This window comes from Rutilus rutilus, assembly GCF_951802725.1.
Source record: "Rutilus rutilus genome assembly, chromosome: 5".
Classification (NCBI taxonomy): domain Eukaryota; kingdom Metazoa; phylum Chordata; class Actinopteri; order Cypriniformes; family Leuciscidae; genus Rutilus; species Rutilus rutilus.
Window position 1 is genome coordinate 8,030,012 of NC_140213.1, and position 18,770 is coordinate 8,048,781.

General features: G+C 39.7%; 1 protein-coding gene across 3 annotated transcripts in view; it reads left to right on the forward strand.

The window, feature by feature from the left end:
• Positions 1 to 18,770, forward strand: part of cntn5 (contactin 5) — a 312,302-nt gene that overhangs the window by 145,317 nt on the left and 148,215 nt on the right. The window lies entirely within an intron of this gene.

Below are 18,770 nucleotides of genomic sequence, written 5' to 3' on the forward strand. Positions count from 1 at the left end.
CCCTGACCCCGCCCCTAAACCTACCCATCACGTGGGTTTAGACAAATCGTACAAATTCGTACGAGTGAGGTCGTACGAATTAGTATGAATTAGCCAACTTTTTATCATTCGTACGAATTCGTACGAATTGGTCGTGAGATAGCGTTGGAACCTCTGACACGCTTGGCAAAAGTTCTGCCACTGGACCACTTAAATACACACTTGACACTGTCGGATCTATGTATTTATTCACCATTAACAACATATATTAGACCTCATTAAATGACAAATTAAACCAAATGTACTATTTAAATTGAACTGTGTTAGCAACGCTTTTTTATTAAACATTTTTATTTATTTACATTAGTAAGCTACACCGCGCCTGCTCATAGGCTACTTCTTTTTTTTTCTTTCTTTTTTTTAAGAGACCCCCACAAAGATGAAATCATAATTCGAACCCTGACCAACACATGCAAGTGTCTGACCATAATACAAAGCCACAATACACTGACAACATGGTGTTCAATTATTTAAAAAAAACACAGTTTTATCCCTGCATAGTAGCGGTTCACTAGCAATTTTCACTGGTTTCAAATCACTCCACACTGGATATTACCTGCCATTCATTTTCACTTAATTGTAGTCTAATGCTTTAACATTTGGTGACATATCTATGAAAAACTCCTGTGATTCAAAAGCTAATGTCTTAGCATACCTTGACAACTGAGTGCAGGCATTTCACATGGATGTGTCAACGTCACATTTGCATAGGCTGTACTATTGGAATTCATGATTGGTTGACTGGCAAAAAAAATAAAATAAACAAAATGAAAAATTATCCGGTTCATGGTAATTTCAAGTAAGCGTTAATGTTCAGAGCGATTAACTTGCTTTCGATTTCGTTTTGTTCCAGTTAAAATTCTGTTCGTTTCGTTGCTTTTGTTCCTTGAACTGGTTCAGAGCCCTGCTACTAATTATAAGTAACTTTGTAACTTAATGTCAAATAACTCTCATTAATTTGCAACTATGCAAACAAACTCTCATTAGAGTATTAGTGGACTGTTAGGGTTAGTAGAGTAGTTGGGGGACCATCAAAATAAAGTGTTAGCAGATATTAAGCAGACAGTCTACTACTAATTTCTGCTTTGTTCTTGAATGGTGATCATTTCTACAGTAATAACTTTTTTTGTAGATGGCAATGATTTACATCTGGTTACTCACTGCTGAGAATCAATGCACTGAGTTGAATGAGGCCAAACATGAATATACAAATATATTGAAAGGTGGTTTATGTAATTTATGTTGCAGAAACTGTAGGTAATCCATAGGTTAATTCTCTCTTTTTGGCAGTTTTGCATTTTTATGGCCCTGTCCCAAATCGCACCCTAAACACATTGCAGTCTTTGAGTCCACACTTTCACGACGTAATGCCGCTTTGATTGTAGGGTTGAGATTCGGAGCTCGCTTCATCGACCACCTTCTGAACACATATGTTGACCATTGTAAGTCCACCAGGCCGTAAGTGCATATGAAGTGAGCCATTTGGGACAGAGTCTACGTTTTATGTTTCAGAAATTGCACACTTTACCTGTAGGCTTCATTATTAAAATGTTGCACAACAAAAGGGGCAAATATATAAAATAGAAGAACAACAACTGAAAAAAAAAAAAGAGTAAAGTATGAACATGATAATGAAGCTATATCATTTCCCCTTGCTGTGAACCTATAGTGATACTTGCACCAATATACAAAAATCATAATATAATTAGTCATTATTTAATTATCATAATTTAATAACTTAGTCATCGTTTTACTTCACAAGAGCATTTTTATCACTTTGTGTTGTGCTCTCGTGTTGTGGTTTTATTCATCTTTTAAAAGGATTTAACAACATATTTAAAGTCTTATGAGTTTGGAATGACATGAGGGTGAGTAAATTATGACAGAATTTCCATTCTTGTGTGAAACTATCCATTTAAATAGCCAGTTAAAGGTGAAGTTGTTTTTTTTTTTTTTTTTTTTTGTGTGTATATTACATCAGAAAGAATTCACAATTAACAGCTAAGTTTCCTTAGATCTTGTTGGACTGGTGAGGAATATTTAAGTTCTGAGAGCTACAGTTTGTTTTCATAATACATAGAACGGTTTTATTGCAAAAGATAAGGGGTTATTTGGATATTTTATGATATGACCCTATACAGTAGACATATAGATGGATTACTTTTGCAGTAAGAAACATATCACTTGTCACACATGTATTGCTATTAATAGGAGAGTATCAGAAATGTTTTGTTTGTTTGTTTGTTTGTTTTTCAAATTATGTTTTTAACAATCTCAAGGATATCTTGAATCTTCAAATTGAACTTGAATCATCCATGCATATTCATCTGAGTATATCATAAATTCCAGCTATGGAGGCACAGCGTCTCTCTGTAACTTCCCCAAACTATTTATCCTTTAATGCGACTGCAAATACATTTTCCACAGGAAAATCAAAGGGAGTCTCTCAAGAGAGTGAAGAGAGAGAATTTACTAGTCTGTAAAACAGTTATAGTTATATAAGCAAACAAATTAATCAACCAATACTAGATTAAAGACTGAAAGGAAACCGCTTATCAGAATTAGCAATCAATGAGGATTCAGACATAAACAGAAAGATCGCTTGTAACCAGTTAATCAAATTTAATTAATGTATCATTTACTTCATTAATTACACTCGTTTACACATGTTCAAAGCTTAATTAAAAAGATAAGAAAAACATGGAAAACATCTGTATTATATTTATTCAACCAAAAATCTGTCCAAATGCATAATTTAGTTTTAACATAAATATAATATATTATAAATATAATATTAATACAATATTTATTTGTATAATATTTATATATAGAGAGAGAGAGAGAGAGAGAGAGAGAGAAGGGTTTAGAAGCAGATTTTTTTTTTGCTTTTATTTTTGTTAATTCACTTACATATATTCTTAAGTTAATGAAACTTTACCAGTAGTAATTCAGCTAACCCTGCTGAAATATGCTTAATGGGACCAGCGAGGGATGGTGGGTGCTGGTTTGCTGGTCACCAGCACTAGCTGAAAACAGCATTATAATGCTGGTCCACCAGCAAGACCAACACGTCCTCACTCCCAACTCGTCACCAACTGATGCTTGGTCAGGAACCCTAATTTTTTCGACGTGCAGGGTACTCCATTGCTTTCATTGACAAACCTTTGGCATCATACACAGACAGGATGGGCACTGGAATTTTATCGTCATGATGAAATTTTGCCAGTATGTTGCGGTCTGATTTTCAGTGTATCTTTTGAATGAGAAATGACTGCGTGCGTTCGTGGAGCGGGGTCGTTTCTACTATTAAAACATTAAGTTCCACTCTGTTTTTCGCATAAAGATATCATGCCTTCAGAAGACTTGGAATGCAACAAGTTATTTGTAATACTTTTATACTGTTTTTTTGGTCAGTTTTTGCAATACCTGTGTGACTATACTTTTATTTGCCCGTGTTTGTGTTTTATATTGTTGAGAAATGGGTAGGTTTAGGGTAGGAGTGGGGTTAGTGGAGTGGGATTATATTGTGTTCCAAAATATGAAAGTAAATAATTGATTCTATTACAAATGCAAATAATTAAATGTGTATTGATCTGACACATAAGGCAAACAACTGAAAGCAATGGCATACCCTGCACTTCAAAAAAACGATGTGAAAGGGGTACCTGTGCGTTAAAGAGAGGGTTTCTGACCAAGCGTCAATATGTGATGAGTTGGGCACTATACCAGCATAAACTAGCCTGGAGCAACATGAAATTCATACTGAGTTATGCTGGGTTTTTCATCTAGACGAAACACCATGAAAACCTTCCGTTTTTTTATTCCAGTATGTGCATACTTTTCTTGTAGGAGACTTTTGTTGGACATTTCTTGTGGTTATGCATTACTTTCTGTCTTTGTTTATCGATTTCATCAATTTGTGGTCTGAAAAGTAGTAGTAGTCAAATTGCCAATAAAGTTCGATGTAAACATGTCTGAACTGACTGGCAATGGGATGTAATCTTTGAGAAGAGCTTTTGCTGAGTGACTGACTGTTGTAGCCTCAGCAGGAACAGCTTTCACCCATCTAGAAAAGCTGTCAACAATCATCAAGACTGTCATGTATCCTTGACACCTTAGAAGGGAAATGTAATTCACCAGTAGTTGTGAAAAGGAGGTGCAAGTGTCTGAAGAAGTGGCAGTCATTCTAGATTTCCCACATTCGCTCCTCAGATGTCAGAAGGCCAGATGTCATGCAGTGTTTGTAAGGCAGCGATATATTTATGTTCCTGAGATAATCTGGTTATGATCTAAACCTCTAACCACATGTATTAACCCTGTAGAAAAACAAACCCTGTAAATTGACCCTAACCTGAAAGATTCTTATAACATATAAATCGCAAAACATATAATGCTATGCAATACAATGATGGGAGATGTGCAAATAAACATTCCTCAAAAGCCTGATGTATGATATTTGATACTCACATTAACAGAATTAATAATTAAGTAAATCTAAATTGCATTGGTCCAGCAAGTGTTTATCTTAAAATATCACTTACAAAATGAATGTTATTCTTATGTTTACTTTATGAAAATCAGTAAAGATTTCACAGCAAAATGAAACATGCACCACATGCTGAAGGGGGACATTTTTAGAATTATACTATAAGGCTTTTTACTTGCTAAAAAAGTACAAACTATCAGTCAGACGACAGAAGGCATGTAGTAGATTGTGTACAACAGTTTTTTTTTTTTTTTTTTGAGCAGTTTTGTATCATGTTGATAGTTTAGAGGTCTTTGAAAAAAATCGAAATATTGTATAAAATGTGATTCATTAGGTTTTAAACTGAATGATTTCAGCAAAAACCTTTAAATTTATAAATGTATTGAATAAACTAAATATGAAATCAATCACAAGTAAATTTATTATGTTATTCTCTCTCTTTTTTAGTCTTTTTAGTTTCACTTTACTTGGTAAGGGAAAAGACACATGACTACCTTCAAATTTTTTTGAAATATCATCTTGATTTACGCCTCTTTGATGTATCAGATGTCTGTGCCAATGAACGTCTGTCTGTGTCAACACAGTTATGTCAGTTACAACTTGACTGGTTTTCATCCCTGCAGTTTCCAGGCTTTCGGCAATGTTATTTCCGGGGTGAGCTTTGGATATAAAACTGCTGTGTACTTTTTTAGATGTCAAAATTAGGGCTGTCAGTTTAGTTAATTTAGTATTCTAAAAAAACTTTGGGCCCTATTTTAACGATCTGAAACGCAAGTATCAAATGCAAAACGTAAGTAACTTTGTGGGCAAATCTAAAATGGGTTGGTCTGAAGTAGCTACATTACTCATAGGTGTGGTTTGGGCGTAACGTGAAATAAACCAATCAGAGCATCATCTCACATTCCCTTTAAAAGCAGGCGCGCTTGTTCCTTGGCGGATTGCTATTATAACGGCGGATTTGCCAGGCGCACGCCAGGAGCGGTTCACAGCCGAGGAGACCGACGTTCTTGTCAGGGCCGTAAAACACAGAGATTTTTTCATATCTTCATGGACACCACAATGATTTCCCTCGTGTGGAATATTTTTCCTTGTAATAATGTATGGTTTGCAAAAATGGGAATGTAGATGAGAGAAGCAAAGTGTATGCACGTTGTGCACACGCTACATTATGGCCAAGCATGCGCCCTTAAAATAGCATCTGAACGTGCCTCTGAAAACGTGCCACTGACTTTAGACTAGGTTTGTCCTGGTCTGTGGCGGAATTGTTTTCTGAAACTGCAAAATAGCACCAGGGAACGTTTGCGCCGGAACACGCCTCCTCTTTTCGCTGAACCGCCCCCGGGAGCGCAAGTTCATTCCCTAATTTACCGATGTGCGTCGGGTGCAAAATAGGAATGATACATGCGTCTGTGTACAAAGTCAATTGCGCTGGGTGCCAGATAGGGCACAATGTGTTAAAATATTACAATTAAGCATACCCCTTGACCAGTAAACAAGAATTTTAAGCTAGAAATATCACCTTAATGAAAAGCATGTTTTTGCTTGTTTAAGGGGCTGTTCGCATTGAACGCGTGTTTTCAAAAACAGGATGGATGGAGCTCTGTGGAATACACAATGCTGGGGTCTTGAAGCAGTTTAAAGTTCTTTATCTTGATGCAGCAAGAAACAATGGCATCATACTGTATATCTTGTTTTAATTTATTACTTCAACAACTATCTTTTTCATTTAAGAAAGAGGGTTAATATGATCTTGGAAAACCTGAAAATTAGAGTAAATGTTTTTTTGCAGTATGTAATATTGACAGCTAGCGGTTGAAATGGATACTACAATCTTTTAGGTTGGATAGAATCTGTGATCTCTGACCTCTTTTTCAAAAAACAAAAACATTACCAATCCCATTAATTATGATACTCTGATGTTTTTCAATTGATTAATTTGGATTCATATTTTATCAGTTGACAGTCTTACTTAAAAAAGTTTATAAACCCAGTTTATAAAGACTCTCAATATTGCTGAATTCACAAAGCCAGTTTTTGCTTGTGATGTTTCTCTTTTGAAAGTCACTTTGGATAAAAGTGTCTATAATATAAATATATTTAAGTCATTTAGATCTCTTTATGTCTCCTCAACTCCTCTGTGTGTTTCTCAGTGTGTTCTTGTTTATTTAAATCTATTGTGAAAATGGTATCCAGCTCTATGGTTTTACACGAGATCATGAAAATCTATAGCACGAATTGTATTTATCGTGCAATTTATATATATATATATTTTTTTTTTTTTTAAACGTGCATATGATACGCACTGTAAACCCCTTGGGTAGGATTAGTGGTGTGGAGTATGTGTGTATTACACGCCATAAAGTGCGTATCATATGCACACGAAAACTGCGTATCAAATGCGTGTAAAACATTTTTTTGCATATAAGTTGCACGATAAATACAATTAATGCTATAGATATAGAATTTATTTTTTTATTTTTTTAGCTTTTTGACAAATGGTGACACATGGGTGACAAATTAAGCTTAATTCTGGAGGTCCGGTGGCTCTGTTACAGTATGTTGTGGAGGGCAATTTGCTGGCATGGTTTGGGTCTACTTGTCCCCTTAAAGTGAAGGGTCACTGCAAATCAATGCACAGCTGTTGTGATCACCTTTATCCTATGATGAAACATTTTAATCCTGGTGGGAATAAACAATGCCTTCATTCATAGGGCATAAGGGGGTCATTGAATGATTTGATGAGTAAGAAAATGAGGTGAATCATAGGCTATGGCATTTGCAGTCACCAGATCTCACCCAGTTCAACACCTATAGAAGATTTTGGACCAACATATTAGACTGCACCCTCAACAACCATCCTCAAAACACCAAATAAAGGAATATCCTTTGGGAGTTCCAGAGACTCAAGAATCAATGCCAATGCGTATCGAAGATGTTCTAAGATACAAGTGTGTGTTGTCAGCTCTACCTATTTAGTCTTTAGAAACTTGAACCTTTATAGTGATGTTGCAAGGAGAATGTAGGATAGATGTTCTTTAAACACAAAAACAACTAACAATAAGAGTAAAACTGACTCTGTAGGGTACACAAACCTTGATAAACATGATCTGTGAGACCTCAGGTTCTGATCGCTTGGAACTCCTGCAGAGTTCAGTTCCAACCTTGCTCCACAGCACCTGTCTGCAGTCCCTGAAGGTCTTCATTTTCTGGGCTGTATTTCTCAAAAGCATCATGAGCCAAGCTGATCGCTGAGGCCATTGTGGCAACAATGCTTACACTGCTTTGGGGAAATGCAGCCCTGGTTTAGGTTTGTTTGATTAGGATTGGAAATGAACTTGGCAGGAAGGTAGACCTTCAGGAACCGGATTGGGCACCGTTATATCTGAATGTTCAAAATGTGCAGAAAAATGTTTTTAAAACGTTTTTCTTGGTTATGTAAGAAATAATTGATTACAGGCCAGTAATTTAAAAAATAAATGCTCACCTGAGGTGGTAATGTGGCCACGACACAAAGCGTTACACGCTGGGTGTGCATTATTTTCTAATAATTCAATGGCCCGGAGTTATTCCACTTATAATATCGCATCCCATGTGTTTTAATGAAATATTTAGTGGTCTTTTTTTTACTTTTTTTTTTATTATAAACTTCACATGATTTTATGGAAGTGGCTGCTTATAATAAACCCATGGAAGTGAGCACTGAGCAGAGAAATCTTACCTGACATTGATGTTAACATGACCAGTCTTAGCAGTTTCTGTGATTTGGTTCTCCTTTATTTATTTATTTTATTTTTTGTCAGAAACCATTCATACTGAAAGGTACAGCATGTGGAAGATTGGTGCGCAAACGATAGTTCAGGTACTGTAGGTACTGAACTTTCGTTTGTTTTACCTGAAACGATAGTTCAGGTAAAATACTCTCCAGCCTTTGCTGAGGACTTTACAGAACTGTTATCAACAATTACCTCAGAGTTTGACTGTTTTGCCATTGCTGGAGATTTTAACATTCACATAGATAGTGCAGAAAACAATATGGCAAAAGAAATCAAAACTGTTTTAAAAACTTTTGATCTGACTCAGCATGTACATGGACCCACACACAATCATGGACACACTCTAGATTTACTTATAGGTAGGGTCTAAACATTTCATCGATTGTTATTAAGGATGTAGCACTGTCTGATCATTTCTGTATTTTCTTTGATATATTGATCTCTCCTGCTACTGAAGCTAGATCTGTGTCTGTCAAGAAGAGATGCTTAAATGAGAACACTAGTGTACTATTTATGAAGGCTATATCCTTAACACCAAGCATATCTGCAGACTCTGTTGATTTTCTCCTTGATTCTTTTAACTCAAAAGTTAAAAATGTAATTGATGATATTGCTCCTGTTAAAGTCAGGAAGAAGAGTGGCAGACAAAAAGCACCTTGGAGAAACTCAACAGCAGTGCAAAATATGAAAAGACAATGCAGAAAAGTAGAGCGCATGTGGCGGAAGACAAAACTTGTAGTCCATTATAACATCTACAAAGACAGCCTTCATGCTTTCAATATGGAACTGGGCAAAGCTAGACAGACTTTCTTCTCAAATATTATAAACAGTAATTTAAACAACACACGCACTCGTTTTGCTACTGTAGAGAGACTGACAAACCCCCCAAGCCAGATTCCCAGTGAAATGCTCTCAGACAACAAGTGCAATGAGTTTGCTTCTTTCTTCTCTGAGAAAATCAATAATATCAGAAAGGTGATCAGCACATCCTTGAGTTGCACTGGGGTCAGACAGATCAGACCACCTGAGAAAGTAGTTACTATGTCTGATTTCAAAGAAATTGATGGCAAAATTTTGGAAGAAACCGTACAGCACCTTAAAACATCAACATGCGCCCTTGACACACTTCCCACATCTTTTTTCAAAAGTGTGTTAAACAGTTTAGAAGCAGATCTTCTAGAATTGGTAAATGCCTCACTTCTCTCTGGGAGTTTTCCAAACTCCCTGAAAACTGCAGTTGTCAAGCCCCTCCTGAAAAAGAGCAGTCTGGATAAGACCATATTAAGCAACTATAGACCGATCTCAAATCTTCCTTTCATAGGCAAGATCATTGAAAAAGTTGTCTTTAATCAGCTGAACAAATTCTTAAGCTCGAATGGATACTTTGACAATTTTCAATCTGGTTTCCGACCGCACCACAGCACAGAGACAGCGCTCATAAAGATAATAAACGATATTCGCTTAAATACTGATTCAGGAAAATTATCAGTGCTGGTACTACTCGACCTCAGTGCTGCATTTGACACTGTCGATCATAACATACTTCTTGACAGGCTGGAAAACTGGGTGGGGCTTTCTGGGATAGTCCTAAAATGGTTCAGGTCATACTTAGATGGGAGAGGTTATAATGTGAGTATAGGAGACCATAAGTCTGAGTGGACATCCATGACATGCGGAGTCCCTCAAGGCTCAATTCTTGCACCACTCCTGTTCAACCTGTATATGCTCCCAATGAGCCAAATAATGAAAAGAACCAAATTGCTTACCACAGCTATGCAGACGACACACAGATCTACTTAGCCCTTTCGCCTAACGATTACAGCCCCGTTGACTCCCTGTGCCAATGCATTGACGAAGTCAACAGTTGGATGTGTCAAAACTTTCTTCAGTTAAACAAAAGACAAAACTGAAGTCATTGCGTTTGGAAACAAAGATGAAGTTCTCAAGGTGAACACATACCTTCACTCTAGGGGTCAAACAACTAAAAATCAAGTCAGGAATCTTGGTGTGACACTAGAGTCAGACCTTTGTTTCAGGAGTCATGTCAAAGCAATAACTAAATCAGCATACTATCATCTGAAAAATATTGCAAGAATTAGATGCTTTGTTTCCAGACAAGACCAGCAGGGTGGATTATTGTAATGGACTCCCCACTGGCCTTCCCAAAAAGACCATAAGACAGTTGCAGCTCATACAGAATGCTGCCACCAGGATTCTGAGCAGAACCAGAAAATATGAACATATCACACCAGTCCTCAGGTCTTTACACTGGCTCCCAGTTAGATTTAGGATTGATTTTAAAGTATTATTACTGGTATATAATTCATTCAATGGCCTAGGACCTCAATACATTGCAGATATGCTCAATGAATATAAACCCATCAGATCACTCAGATCATTAGGATAATATCAGCTTATTCTCATTTATTTTTATTATTTTTATTTCTTCTATGTAAAGCACTTTGAATTGCCATTGTGTATGAAATGTGCTATATAAATAAACTTGCCTTGCCTTGCCTTGCCTTGCCTTGCCTTGCCTTGCCTTGCCTTGCCTTGCCTTGCCTTGCCTTGCCTTGCCTTGCCTTGCCTTGCCTTGCCTTGCCTAGGTAGAAATTCACACAAGAAGAAGCGTTAGGGTTAAGCCGAAAAACAGTAGGCAATTTGCTCTGGATTTTTTTACAGAAGGTCTGTGAGAAAAACAGACTTGGCAGATTTGGACGGGATTCAAATCGCAAATAATGTCTGTGAAACAAAAATTTATCTAATGTCCACCAAGAAAGCTAGTCCCGTCTGAATAAGGCTTCCCTTATAGCAGTTTAATATAGTAGCCGCATTTCCATTAACCTGCGAATTAAAAATATGCCCAATAGAAACATGTCAATTTCGCAAAAACTCCCATATATGGCAAAAACTTTTTTATGCTTGCATGAGGTGTTTTTTCAGTCAAAAAGGAATATTTAGCAAAACTGCAATGGAAACAGTTTTTTTCCGCATTTACAGTTCACCTGGCGTATGTAAAAGTCAATCATTCTTTAAAGATGATGCGGTATGTTTGGCCAGAAGACGAGACAGAGTTCTTTATTAAACTCATAAAAGATAAAAGAATTGCAGGAATAGGGGAATCTAAACAACAAAGAAATGCCACAATTTATCAAGACCTTGAAGCAGATATGAGGGAGAAACACCTAACACCTCATATGTGGCGCTCCCAAGTATAAGGGGCTTTCCTTGCCATTAATGCTTGGATAACACGCCTACATCTCCTTCGATTAAAAATAATGGCATGTGCGGCTGGGATATATGTAAACCTACCAACATCCGTTGCCACGATTTTTGGAATGACTTATCGCAAGAGGAAAAAATTACGTTTTAGTCGCTTAACATTGGTGTCACCTTTATATTCAGTTTAGTTTCATTATGATAGACTTTTAGTTTGTTTTCATTCACATCATCCTCATACTCCTTTGTTCAGTTTTCCCACTCCTCATTATTAGTTCATTTGTGTCAGCTGTGTTCTATTAATCATCTTCGTTTGTGTTTGCTATATAAATTGGTCCCTCACATTCATTCTCTGTTGTTTCTACACTCACCTAAATGATTATTAGGAACACCTGTTCAATTTCTCATTAATGCAATTATCTAATCAACTAATCACATGGCAGTTGCTTCAATGCATTTAGGGGTGTGGTCCTGGTCAAGACAATCTCCTGAACTCCAAACTGAATGTCAGAATGGGAAAGAAAGGTGATTTAAGCAATTTTGAGCGTGGCATGGTTGTTGGTGCCAGACGGGCCGGTCTGAGTATTTCACAATCTGCTCAGTTACTGGGATTTTCACGCACAACCATTTCTAGGGTTTACAAAGAATGGTGTGAAAAGGGAAAAACATCCAGTATGCGGCAGTCCTGTGGGCGAAAATGCCTTGTTGATGCTAGAGGTCAGAGGAGAATGGGCCGACTGATTCAAGCTGATAGAAGAGCAACTTTGACTGAAATTACCACTCGTTACAACCGAGGTATGCAGCAAAGCATTTGTGAAGCCACAACACGCACAACCTTGAGGCGGATGGGCTACAACAGCAGAAGACCCAACCGGGTAACACTCATCTCCACTACAAATAGGAAAAAGAGGCTACAATTTGCACGAGCTCACCAAAATTGGACAGTTGAAGACTGGAAAAATGTTGCCTGGTCTGATGAGTCTCGATTTCTGTTGAGACATTCAGATGGTAGAGTCAGAATTTGGCGTAAACAGAATGAGAACATGGATCCATCATGCCTTGTTACCACTGTGCAGGCTGGTGGTGGTGGTGTAATGGTGTGGGGGATGTTTTCTTTGCACACTTTAGGCCCCTTAGTGCCAATTGGGCATTGTTTAAATGCCACGGCCTACCTGAGCATTGTTTCTGACCATGTCCATCCCTTTATGACCACCATGTACCCATCCTCTGATGGCTACTTCCAGCAGGATAATGCACCATGTCACAAAGCTCGAATCATTTCAAATTGGTTTCTTGAACATGATAATGAGTTCACTGTACTAAAATGGCCCCCACAGTCACCAGATCTCAACCCAATAGAGCATCTTTGGGATGTGGTGGAACGGGAGCTTCATGCCCTGGATGTGCATCCCACAAATCTCCATCAACTGCAAGATGCTATCCTATCAATATGGGCCAACATTTCTAAAGAATGCTTTCAGCACCTTGTTGAATCAATGCCACGTAGAATTAAGGCAGTTCCCTTTCGAAGGGAACCTCGACAATACGTCATCGACGTTATGGGGAATCGCCTCAGCGTGACCAATGACTGAAGTACCTGTGGAAACCCGCCAATCGCATTGGCCCGCGTCAGCCGTGACGTGACGCCCTGGCGTGCCCAGGAAGTATAAATAGAGCGCCCAGAGAACATGTCATCCTCTTTTCGTCTTCAGGGACTGATTTACTGAGTGCTGTAAGTTGGTTATTATGGAGAAATCTGCTAAGAAAACATATAGGAAGTGCGTTTACCCGTGCGAGAGGTGTCTCGCACCTGGTGATTCACACGACCTTTGTGTTTGGTGTCTGGGTGAAGAGCACGCACGCTCTGCTCTCGAGGGGGCGGAGTGCGTACACTGCGAGCGTCTTCCCTTGAGGACGCTTCGTTCTCGTCTGTCCCTCTTCTCGAGGGGAGAGGGACAGTCTGCTTTGCCCCGCGGATCGGGCCCCTCTCGCGCTGAGGCCAAGAGAAGACTCAGATCGTGGGGATCACAAAGAGACCTCGCTGACGAGTTTGAGAGAGGAGTGAATCTCTCTCAATCGTCAGCGCGGGACGAGGACGAGCTGCTGGCCGATGATGATGCATCTTCGGCATCTTCTAGGCCAGCAGGCAGTGCTCTTCTGGCGTCAAGCCAGGGCGAGCAGTAGGAGCGCGAGGCGGGCGAGGATGCTGAGATGCTTGAGCCTGCCCAGCCCTCCTGCCCCGCGTACGAGGAATTGATGGAGGTGATGGAGCATGCCACTGCCAGGCTCGAGTTGCCCTGGCAACGCGTAAGAGAGGAAGCTGCGCGTGGAAGGCTTGACGAGCGCTTCCTCTCTGGCCACATCCCATCAATTCCAGGGAGCCTTCCATTCCTTCCCGACCTCCATTCTCAGGTCGTGAAGGCATGGAAGAAACCATACTCCTCGCGCATCCATCGCTTCCAGCGTTTGAGTTATGCAAACATGGAGGCGATGCAGGAGCATGGTTACCCGTCGATGCCTCCTATTGAGGATTCCTTCGCCAACTATTTGGCGGGTGAGGGGGCATCAACGCTAAGGACTCCTACCCTGCCATCCAAACCCCTTCAGACCACATCCCGTTTGAATGGCAGGGCGTACGCGGCGGCAGGTCAGGCCTGTGGTACACTGCACACGATGGCTGTGTTGCAGGCGTACCAGGCTGACCTGCTGAAGGACCTGGACCAGGGTCAAGGCTTATCCCCTGATGCGGTGGCCGAGCTGCGTCGCACCACAGACCTGGCTCTCTGGGCCACTAAGCAGACAGCGGCGGCCATCGGTCGTTCGATGGCTGCCATGGTGGTCACGGAGAGGCACCTGTGGGTGAACCTGGCTGGCATCGGGGAGAAAGAGGGGACTTTTCTCCTCGATGCCCCGGTTTCGCCCTCTGAGCTTTTTGGGACCTCCACCGGAAACCTCCGGCTTTTTGGGACCTCCACCGGTGGTCGGAAAGTTTAGAGAGGCGCGCTCGGCAGCATATAGGTCGTGCATACTGCTCCAGTCCAGGTCCACACCCAGACGCCCCTGGTCCGTCTCGCTTCGAGGAGCGTAGGCTGGACCAGCGGGACTCGGTCGCCACTCGTGCCCCTCCTCTTACCCGGAGGAAGGCTATGAGTCGGCGCGAGTCCAGGAGGAGAAGGCGGGGAGTAAGGAGAGAGGACTTCCGGGCTAGGCGTGAGGAGGATCACCCTGGAAGGGGTAGATAGACCTTTTTCCCTCTCTTGTACGCCCGCCTTCCCTCTTTCCCCAATTTAAAGTAACATCAGGCCCAGTGGACCTATGATGATGTTCTATTAATCTGATGGTCTGCAGCAGGCTTGGTGTATAGTTGTATGTCTCTTTATCTGGCCTTCATTCTTCTAGAGCGGTTTAAAAAAAAAAAAAAAAAGGAAAGAAAGAAATATATGGCATTAATTTAAACATTGCTTATAATAAGCTAGCTTTTAACAGTATATGTAGCAGGCTTCCTCTCCATATGAGAGTCGTACTGCTGAGGCCTCCATATACTTATTGCATGTTTCAGGCTTCCTCTACTTTCAGAGTCATCCTGCAGAGGCCTTCATGCAAATAGCCTAGGCGGGCTAGCTATTGATGATATATGTGTTTGGCTTCCTCTCCATTTGAGAGTCGTATTGCTGAGGCCTCCATATACATAATGCATGTATCAGGCTTCCTCTAGTTTCAGAGTTATTCTGCTGAGGCCTTCATGCAAATAGCAAGATAGTTTTTGTCAGTATATGTAGTAGGCTTCCTCTCCACATGAGGGTCATATTGCTGAGGCCTCCATATACTTATTGAGCTTAGGCGGGCTAGTTATTGTTAGTATATGTGTTAGGCTTCCTCTACTTTAGAGTCATCCTGCTGAGGCCTTCATGCAAATAGCTAGCTAGCTTTTGTCAGTATATGTAATAGGCTTCCTCTCCATATGAGGGTCGTATTGTTGAGGCCTCCATATACTTATTGAGCCTAGGCGGGCTTGTTATTGCTGGTATATGTGTTAGGCTTCCTCTCCCTATGACAGTCGTACTGCTGAGGCCTCCATATACTTATTGTATTGCTGATATATGTGCTAGGCTTCCTCTCTATATGAGAGTCGTACTGCTGAAGCTTCCACATACATACAGGTTGTTGGCAGAGCCCTGGCTCAGGGCTGTACTCCCTTTAAGGAATCCCTGATGCGGTATCCAGGCCTTGAGCTAAAGCTCGGCGTTGGCCCTAGGGAGAAGTGCTACTGTTAGCCTGACGTGTAAGCAGTAGGGGCTGTTACCTGGGTTATTGTAGTGGTCAGGCATCCCCTTAGCATGGCGGCGTGGGTACAGTGTTCCCCATAACGTCGATGACGTAATGTCGAGGTTCCCTTCGAAAGGTTACAAATGTAACCTTTGTTCCCTGAGAACAGGGAACGAGACAATACGTCTCCCTGCCATGCTTTCGGTTCTGCTTGCTCAGTCCCTTCAGACGAAGAGGATGACATGTTCTCTGGGCGCTCTATTTATACTTCCTGGGCACGCCAGGGCGTCACGTCACGGCTGACGCGGGCCAATGCGATTGGCGGGTTTCCACAGCTACTTCAGTCATTGGTCACGCTGAGGCGATTCCCCATAACGTCGATGACGTATTGTCTCGTTCCCTGTTCTCAGGGAACAAAGGTTACATTTGTAACCTGAGACGTTCTGAAGGCGAAAGGGGGCCAAACACAGTATTAGTATGGTGTTCCTAATAATCCTTTAGGTGAGTGTACGTTGCTTTAGTGTGTTTTGCCCTGCCTGTTTGGTTATTCATTGTATCTTCTTTAGTAACTTCATGCTGGAACTTAATCTTCATATTCTGCCTTCCTGCAACCACCTGTGACAATTGGTTAATGGAAACGCTGTCATTTCGCAATAGTTTTTTATTGACATTGAGAAAATATTGCAAAAGGTTTGCGTAAAATTGTAATGGGAACGCATGCATATTCTTCCACATCCACTCAGTCCTCACAACAGGAGTGACTGTGCCACAGTTTTCTGCCGTAAGCTTGCTGTACGAGCTTAGTTCGTTCAAATCCCAATTTTTTTCAAATTTTTTTTTATTTTTTTTGCTCTCTTCTTAGTCATCCCAAGGCAGTTTGTTTTGCTCAGAACCTGACAAGGCAAAGTCTCCCCATATTTAAAAATGTCTTTGACTTCAAAGACTAAATTTAAGTAGAACTTAAAATGTTCAAAATCCATAAACCACCTCATAAACAATAAAACTGAATGTCTTACACAATGCTACATGCAAGCGGCTTCTGTTGAAGTTTTCAAAAGTATCCCATGAATGTTTAATCACGTACATTTGACATTATCCCGATTTAAAGTTCCCAACATAGTAATATCCTCTTTCTTATGGATATAAAGAGCTGGATCTGCCTGTCTGGATTCCTCTACTCCTCCCTCTCCTGCACCCATCTCTTTTTAACACAATTTGCCTCTGCGTTCCAGCTCATCTGTCCATCAAGCATTCACCCAGCCATCCATCTATTCATCTTTCTATCCATCAAATTCAGTAACTGCCTATATTTATTTTAGATGTACACTTTTCTGTTGATTTCTGTGTAGGCAGCTGTCTAGACACCTGTCTTCCATTTTTGGATCAGTTTTCTCTCTCTCTTCTTTAAGCATCTGAAAGCTGAGAGCAACTTTTTTTTTTTCTTTTTTTTTTGAGAATGAATGAGAATGCATGCACATTTGAGACAACATTTTTTTTTTTTCTATGGGCGCAAAGGAGCCCTGGGTGTATTTCTTATTCTCCTTGGCAGTCAAAACAGTCTCTATTTTGAAGCTATATTCTGAAGGCACTGGACAGCAAATGTCACATTTAGCAAGTATTAAAAGGGCTGTCTTTAATTAGGACCTCATAAATGTCAGCTCACTTTTTCCTCGAGTGCCTCTCTACACAAATACAGATTTACGTTTTGGGGCGGCTTTAATTTCTAGAGGTTACTTACCCTCTCTCCGGGCGAGACGTTCTATAAACGATTCCGTGCCACGGGAAGAATGAAGCATTTAAGTTGTCATTTGTTGGGTTGTCCTCATTAGTGAGCATCGCATCTGTGAGTTTAGTCAGACGGCTTGATGCGCTGGAGCTTAGTCACTTTGTTGAAGTTCTAATTGCCAATAGCAGAAAAGGGAGATTTCAGCAGGTGTATAATGACTCTTTAATTAAGATATTCAATAAGTCCTTCCTCTTTTGGCACCGTTTTAAACACAAATGGGCAATTTAGAATAATTTGTAGCAATTGTAAATCCACAGCAATGATTGACATGATATAACATAAATATAATTAGCTCTGTGTTTCCTCTGGGTGAATAATAATCAAGGATTTGCTATCTAAATTAATTTATCTCTGTGTGAGTGGCATTTGCAATAGAACGTGGCAACATTTTCATGACAATATTTTGCAACTCTAATTTTCTCATGATGAGAAAAAAAACCTACAACAGGAAAACAAGGTGTCAAACTGTCAGCCTTACTTTTGCCTTGTGTGTCACAATGAGATTTTATTATTTTTTATCCTCCAAACAGTGTATTATGATTCAAAAGTTCAGTGTCAGTATGATTTTTTTTATACTTTTATACACCAAGGATGCATTAAATGTGACACTGAAGACTGGAGTAATGGCTGTGAAAATACAGCTTTCCCATCACAGAAATAAATAATTGTAGAATTCAATTTTTTATATTTTTCGGTAATTTTTTTTTTTTTTTTTTTTTCATCAAATAAATACAGCCTTGGTGAGCATTAGAGACTTTCAAAAACATTGAAAAATCTTAACAACCATAAACTTTTGAAAGGTAGTGTACTCGAAAAAAGTATGGAAGCTAAGTTACATCTTGCAATTCTGACTTTTTATCTCAGAATTGCGTGATATGGTCGCAATTGAGAGTTATAAAGTCAGAATTGCGTGATATAAAGTCACAATTGCGTGATATAAAGTCACAATTGCGTGTTTTAAAGTCAGAATTATTGAGATATAAACACAGTCCACAGTTTTATATGTGATATATAAACACAAAAATACAGTCCAATTCTAAGAAAAAAAAGACTGGCTTTTTTCCTCAGAATTGCGAGTTTATATCTCACAATTCTGACTTTATAACATGCAATTGCGAATTTATATCACACAATTCTGACTTTATATCTCGCAGTTGTGAGATAAAAAGTCGCAAATATATTTTAAAATGTTGTATTCTGT